Raw genomic sequence first — 8,148 nt, 5'->3', positions numbered from 1 at the left:
GGAAACAGTGCTTCAAAACAGTTACTATGGAAAAATGTCCAATACTTATTAATGAGTATTAATCTGGTTTTCAAAATTGTTCCATGGAGCAGGAGATATAAACATACCATCATAGAAGAAGCACTTTTTCTTGAATATATTTGAAAATCAGCAAAGAACCTTGCTATCTATTTTACAGACTCTCATCCACATATTTTAGAATTGCAAATGTTATATAGTAGTCAAATGAAAGCTTCAATGTATTTTTTAAATTCTTCTTGTTGTTAGTTGCAAAGTCGTGTCTGACCCATCACGACCTCATGGATAACGTTCCTCCCTGTCCTCTACCATCCTCTGGAGTCCATTCAAACTCATGCCGACTGCTTCAGTGACTCCATCCATCCACCTCATTCTCTGTTGTCCCCTTCTTCTTTTGCCCTCAATCATTCCCAGCATTAGACTCTTCTCCAGTGAGTCCTTCCTTCTTATTAAGTGGACAAAGTAGTTGAGTTTCATCTTCAGGATCTGGCCTTCTAAAGAGCATGACAAGGTAGTAATCCATGAAGAGGTTAAAAAGTCTAGACTTCCCCAAACTGATGTGTGATAATGATCTTTTGCTGATAGCAATTTTATGGTAGCTAGGCTGAACAGCTGGTCTACTGAAATATTTACAAATGGATTATTGATTGACATATATCCCTCCATCTGATTCAGAGGTGATATTCTGCCAGTTCACACCAGTTCGGGAGAACCAGTAGTAATGGTGGCATGAGGCTCCACCCACCCACCCACCCAGATGTCATCATGGATCTTCTGCGCATGCGCAGAAGGTTCTGTGCATGCCCAGATGAGCTACCGAACCAGTATTGAAGAAAAGAGGATAGCATTACTGAACTGATTGTCATTCCATATAGTCAACGTGACCCCTTCGATGTGCAGACCTCCACAGACTATTCTTTTCAATGTGATGTTCTAAAGCCATGGAATTGTGGGTTTCACAAATGAAATGTTGAGGATTCTCAACTTTTGCATAACATCCCATTATTGCTTTGAAATAAAATTCAGTTAACTGCGGCATCTGTTCTCTAATGAACCCAGCAACTCTGCATTAATTATTCCCAAGCTACACCAATTTTTCATAATTACTAAAATCATCTAATAAAGTGGAATGTTGTTTGGACACTATTGGCATAAAAAAGAAGAAATCCTACATGCTGTTGGCCATTTCTCGGTGGCTGCTGTAAGCATTGTTGTGCCAATACGTGTTGTGCTTTTGCCATGTCATCCTGGTTGTAGCTAATCTGTGTAAAGATACACATGTTAAGGGTTCTATAGACATGTTCTGACTGATAAATTCACAGATTGGTTTCAGTGTTACTGATAAAACAAGCATCCAAGCGATTGGCTGTAAAATACTTTAGTTTAAAGATGTGATTTGAGCTTCACCAAGAAACCTCACAGGTTTTCACTACAGCTATTATTTGTTTATTTATAACCTGTATTGGCCATCCAGCCTACCATAGGGTAACCAGGAAGTGGTTAGCCAAAGGTGAAAAAGTTGTGATACCTCATGTGATAGCAATGTGTCGTCCCGAGTTTGTCACCCTTGCACTAGACCAAACTAGCTGTCCAGTTTGAATTAGACGTTCTTCCTAGTTTGAATTGGGAATGCCTACTGTGCTTGAATATTTCTTCTTCAGCACTCTAAACAAATGAAGAATGGCCTTTGTGGGGATTAGCAAACCAGTTGCATGACATGATTATTAATAAGGTTGGCAGGTGTCTTAAAATTCTATATCACCATAATTTAACATATCTTTATAAAATAACAACTTCATAATCATTATTTATAAATACTTTTTGAAACAGATTCAGTTAGATGAACAAACATATAGAAATACATGGAAGATATTGGAGCTTTCAGCACATGATCATCAACAGAATATTATTTTGGCATATGTCATATTTCTATAAACGTCAAATTACAATTAATTCAAGAGTTATTGCTTCATTTTTTGAATAACTAGTTGTCTTTCCAGGGGAAAAACTGGTGCTAATCTTTTAAGGAATGCATTGATGATTTTGTCGTTGTTACCATTATTATTAAAATAATATTAGAAGCTTTTTGCTGTTGCTGTTGTTAGTATTGTACTGATGTATCATCTATCTATCTATCTATCTATCTATCTATCTATCTATCTATCTATCTATCTATCTATCTATCTATCTATCTATCTACCTACCTACCTACCTACCTACCTACCTACCTACCTACCTACCTATCTATCTATCTATCTATCTATCTATCTATCTATCTAATCCATATGTCCGTCCATCCATCCATCCATCTATCTATCACACAAATACAAAAACACAGACACACCATTCGTCTGAAAGAAGAAACAGCCACAAAGGTGTCTTTCACTGCTTTGATAGTCTTATGAAGACAATGCATAGACATTTATTTATGTTAAAAGTAGAAGAAGGTCAGAGAAAAGGGAAGAAAGAAAGGGAATAATGTATTTCAGCAAACCATCATCACATATCTATTTCCATGACAAGGCTATTACTTATTATTCACCATTCTCTTAGCAGATTTTGACACCTCATCCAGATCTTTGAAATATCTTAGCAGACTTTTCAGTTTAGAAGAAACCCAGTCCAGAAAAATCACATAAATAGAAACATCAGTCACATGTAATCATTTTGTCCTGAATAAATTCTCAGTACATTCCTTATTTGGTTCACAAGATCAAACTGAATGCTTTCACTCCCTTTTATGCATTATCTCCTTTGAACTGAACAGGCCCTTTGTATTTTTTTTAATAGAAAGTTATGGTGCTCTCATCACTTTGATGTTATAATAAACATAGAAATAGGAAACAGTTTGTTCTTTCATTCCTCTGTAGGTCCATGGATATGTTTTGTCACAGTTTGCAGCAATCCAATCAGCACACAAGTAAATACTTCAGGAGGATTCATTTATAGAAGAAACAATAATATAAAACATGATGCATGTATACAATACCCATGCAGCTCTTGCAACGTGGTAGCAAGGACAAGGACAAGAAGCAGACACTAGAATCCAGAAGTCACAGAAGCACAGAATCACAGATGCTATAATCTAAGGACAAACTAACTCTTATATATAGATCAGTTAAGCTAAGCCAAACCCAGGCTCCGAGCTGTCTCCCATGGCTCACAACAGATCCTGTTTCTTAGTCACCAAACAGTTCCCATTGGCTGACTTCTTGTTATTGATATCCCAGCTCATAATTTCTTAAACACTGACATGTTGTTGGTTTTTTTTAGTAAAGATGGATAGTTCAGCTTCACCAAAGGAAGTTGCAACATACCTATGATGCCACCTATAGATTAAACAATAATCATTAAAAAGTAAGCAAAAGAAAATAAAGATTTTCAGTACTATAGACATAGGATGGGAAAACAAGGGGCGATTGCTTCACCTGGTCTGGATACAAACAAAACAGTCTTGTATACAAATTGGACTACACTGGGAAATGAAATGGATGAAACCTGAGCTTCTAAAGGTAGGCATAATTGATTGACTTAATAAAATATTATCAGATCAATCACAAAATTATTTTTTAAAAAGCTGCAACTGCCAACTTTATGGGTAGCAGCTTAGTATGAAATTACTGCATAGAGCACCATCAAACTAGTAAAGGGGAAGGACCATCCCAAGGACTTCAACTAATCGGAGCCAGGTCTGCTATAAGGACAACACTCAACTAAGTGTTGGGGATCACCCACTCTGAAGGACTGGTGACATCATGGATAACAAAACTAGCAATTTTGACTTGAAGTTGGAAAGCATGAATAGCTGTATTTTCAGTGGGTTGGGAGTGAGAGGAGATGTTCTTGAATTCAAAAAGTGATAAATGGACTATAATAGTGATGGCCCAAGCAGGAAGTGTGTTTAGGAATAAACAGGTGGGAATAAACTAAGAACACAACTGTAGTGATGACTGAACTCTGCGGAGTTCCATGCGGAGACTGTGCAGAACTCTTTATAGGACTCAGCTGTTGTGGCCCAGCAGGAGCCATTGGAGCTGCCACCAGACTCCGACAGCGAGGGCCCCTATGAGTCGGCCCTGGAGGATGTGGAGGACCCTGGACAGGGGAGAGTGATCCAGAAACCAACAGTGAGTTGTTCCGGGATGCACGCCATCAAAGAGCTACTCGGGGTCAAGAACAATTACATAATTACAGGAGGTAATTATGCTCAGTTGATGGTCATTAGGCTCCTCTCCAGACTATAAAAAAGACTGCTTGTGCCCTTCTTGCAGAAGTCAACGCTTTGACTAAAGAGAAACTAACTTGGCAGGCTGGATTGCTGCCAAGGTTTGTCAGACTTGCTGCCAAGGTCCTTATCTGTTTGTTTACTTGGCTTTCAGCCACCGAGAGTCTGATCTTGTTATTAAAGGACATTCTCATTAAGCGTGTCTCAGCTTTCATTACTGGATGGAGGAGGGGGTCAGAACAACTAGCTATCATCAGAAAAATCAAACAAAAGATGTTCTGTTTTTAGATTCCAAGAAAATACATTTTCCTCTACATTTAGCATGCTTTTTTCTGTCTAAGTAGTTCCTTAGCTATGAAACTTTCAAATTTCTTTGCAACTTTGCAACTTTAATAAGATTTGTATGCCGCCCACTCCCTAGGGACTCTTTCCTTAAGTTGGTGCTGAAAGATAAAATAAAGTACGCTAAAACTGTGATCAAGAAAAATTTTGGACTATACAAATTCCATTTGGTCAGTAATATGTCTTAATCCTGTTAAACATTGGTCAGGAGTCAAAATGTTCCTTATCAAGTGAATAAGCAAACCAATTTTAAACAATGGCAAACTTTTTTTTTACTTTTGAAATAATAGCTAAAATGAGAAGCCTTTCTTCTTTGCTTAAATCATCAGAATGCCTCTTGAAAGGATAAATGTTTAAAGGGATAAATACTCTCAGTATGAAAACAGTGTCGAAGGAAAAGCAATAAATCATGCGTGGTTTTTGATAATACTGTTCTCGTTCCATGACTTATTGAGTAACTCCAGATATATATATTCTATCCAAATGTATCTTATCACAGAAGCCATAAATCAAATCTTGGCTGCAGATTTCTGAGGCACATTTCCCTCTTTTTTTAGTTATAGTCAGTAGCTCTGAAGTTGGCACAGGTATTAGATTATGGCTGAATTATACATTTTAAGCAACTTTATGTGCTTGCATAAGACAATGTGCATTTGCCCTGTAGGACCTTATATTTTTTATTGTTAAATACCTGTCCAAAAATTGCTATCCTCTGGAGATAAATTGTCTCTATGAGCAACTTTCATTTGACTTCAAAAACTATTGCTTGAGTTGTACTCTTGAAGGTTTTGAAGGGAGGGAAAGGAACAGTGTGTTTACTGAATAAGTAAATCAGGGAACACTGAAAAACTCTTAACAACTCTTTATTTGCCCTACTTGGAAAACTTCCTAGAATTAATTTTGTCCTGGTAATAATTCAGAATTGATTAAGAACTTCTGCAAAGCTCTGAGTGATTCTTTGATCTAAGTCCTTATCAAGGAAATTAAATCAACTTTCAAACTAGAAAAGGAATGAAAACTTTAAAACAGAAGCATTTCCTATCTGTACAGATCCTGCTTACCTATGTAAATATGGATTCTATATGTGTAAATAAATAATACACTGATAATACCTTTCAGATTGTACTGGAATATCATGAGGAAGATTTCTAGCTATGCTATTTTATTGGCCCAACAATTTTACATGGTCATAGAATTTTTTGGTGAACAATTTCATCTCTCGTTCCTCCATGAATTGATGCTTTTTAAAAAGGTAGCAGATTATTTGTATTTATGAAAATTTACCTTTACATTCTTGTATGTTTTATGCTCTTTTCATTATTTATAAATCCTTTATACCCATATGGGATAAGAGAGTTTCACAAAAGCAATCCAGATAAGATGGGATTCATTTCTCCAAATCTGGAAAAGGACATTGAGAAAAATAAGAAGTGAGAGAAATTCACATCCACCAGTCATCAGTAGGACACTAATCAAAAGGAATTGAGAATTTGGCATAATCAAAGGAATTGACACATTGACAAAAAAATAATTAACAATCTCTGCAATGTATTTTTTGGCAATAGCAGATTGCTTTCTTGCTTGCTGTGTTGAAATTAGTTGAAAGAAACTGTCTTAAGAAACTGGAGTTTGGAAAGTTGCTCGACAATGAGACAGGCAGCATATATATTTAATAAAATAAATAAATGCCTTGTCTATGGAGATTCTGAGTCATGGTTGTCCCAAAGGTGCTTTTTCAAGAGGCAACTGAAATTCCTTGTTTTTCTTCAAACATGTTTTGCTCCTCATCCAAAAAGATTTTGGAAAAGTAACATCTTCCAAGAAAAAACAAGGAAGTCCAGTTGCCTCTTGAAAAAACACCTTTGGGACAAAATAAATGCCTTCTCTTCCTCCACTTTGGTCACAATGTTAGCAAGATGTTCCAGTCAAAAGGTACCTACCAAAAAGCCCTTGATTGATAAGTTGCTTTGTTTGTTCACTTTTTCAACCCATGCCAAAAAAAGCAAATGTCAATCACTTTTACACGGGCAAATCTTTAAAAAAAGGTGATTTCCATTGAAAGGAACTTTTATAGGAGCCTCATTCTAATAACTCCCTCTCATACCTACACCTTTCAGAACTTAGAACTTAGAAGAATTTTATTGGGATTTTGAATGTACACTAATTGGCATACATTAAAGTGAAATTTCATTGCATACAGGGTCAGGACCGCCAGTGGTAGGAGTCATGCTGATAGTGATGGATGGTTTTATCTTTCTTTCTATCACTTGGGCTAGAAGAGGAAACATAGGGTCATGGGGGAGGAAGAGACAGGTTAAGTATTTCAGAGTGAAACACCTTCCTCCCCCATTTTCACCTGGGCTAAGAGACATTAGCAGAACCTTTGCCAGTTAGAGGCAGGGAGGAAGGGAGGGAGGGAGGCAGAGAAGGAAGGAAGGAAGGAAGGAGAGAGGAAGGCAGGGAGAAAAGGAGGCAGAAAAGGAGGGAGTCAGGGAGGGAGGGAGGAAGGAAAGGACAGAAGGAAGGAAGGAAAGGAGGGAGGCATGGAATAAGGAAAGAAGGAAGGAAGGAAAGAAGGAAGAAAGGGAGGGAAGGAGGGAAGGAGGGAAGGAAGGAGGAAGGGAGAGAGGGAGGGTTGTAGCAGTCCCCAATTAAACATGAAAAAGAAAAACAACTAAATTTATTTTGTGTGAAGACAAAATGACCATAGAAGAACACTCAGAACAGAGAGGGCATTCTTGCCCTTTTCATGCACTAACATTTTCAAACGGAGGTGTTGGCATACAATGAAATGCTCAGTGGCCAGACTGCACAGCACTGCTCTAAGATGTATCCAGAGATTGGTAAAAAAAAATGAAGATGATGGCAATCAAAGCTTGGACTATTTGTTTGTTCATTTAATGTGTGTCACAAGTTATTATTGTTTGTTTTAATCTTCTTTTGTTTTAATGTCTGTTTTCTTTTAAGTCGAATTCTGGTCATTGGCCATAATAAAAAAACTCAGTTTTATTAACTGTACCTTGCTGACATTCCAGACACTGTTGGAAAACCTAATTTCTAATAAGAAATTAGAAAAGGAGATTGCCTTCTTGATGGTCCAGGTGGACAATCCTATCCTTGTGAAAGGGTTAGTGAACTGTCCTTGCAAAGAGTCAAGCAAATTGTCCCAAAGGTGAGAATCTCCCTAGACATTCAGGTCAAGCAAGATATCGGAACAGCCTCTGAAAGATTTGGAATGTTGACACAAAACAACATGATGTATTCTTTATTCTACTGTGGACTCATCTTATACTAAGGGCAGACCATTTGTATAGTAGCAATTGTTGTTTCAATCCCAACCAGCTCTATCTCATTCTTTAGAATTATAGTGAACAAAATATTATTGTAATTGTTCATATTCTTAAAGCTTGTAGTGGCTTATAAAAGCAGTGAGAGAATAAGTTGAAACATATGTAATATATAGTTTACAAGCTCTTCTCAAAAAGTATGCCTTCTTTCTTTCTCTTTCTTTCTTTTCCTTCCTTCAAATTGTTTATAGATAGATAGATAGATAGACAGACAGA

At 37.0% G+C, this 8,148-nt stretch overlaps 1 long non-coding RNA gene across 1 annotated transcript in view; it reads right to left on the bottom strand.

Annotated features, from left to right (window-relative positions):
- Positions 1 to 2,533: 2,533 nt before the first annotated feature.
- Positions 2,534 to 8,148, bottom strand: part of LOC116515035 — an 8,021-nt gene continuing 2,406 nt past the window's right edge. Inside the window, exons 2-3 of the long non-coding RNA XR_004256182.1 lie at positions 5,870 to 5,986; positions 2,534 to 3,347 (exon numbers count right to left, since the gene is read on the bottom strand). This is a non-coding gene — a long non-coding RNA (uncharacterized LOC116515035). The remainder of the gene's footprint in view (positions 3,348 to 5,869; positions 5,987 to 8,148) is intronic.

This window comes from Thamnophis elegans, chromosome 11 (genome assembly GCF_009769535.1).
Source record: "Thamnophis elegans isolate rThaEle1 chromosome 11, rThaEle1.pri, whole genome shotgun sequence".
NCBI classification, from domain to species: Eukaryota; Metazoa; Chordata; class Lepidosauria; order Squamata; family Colubridae; genus Thamnophis; species Thamnophis elegans.
The sequence above is the reverse complement of the archived record's forward strand: the minus strand, read 5'-3'. Positions and strand labels throughout refer to the sequence as shown.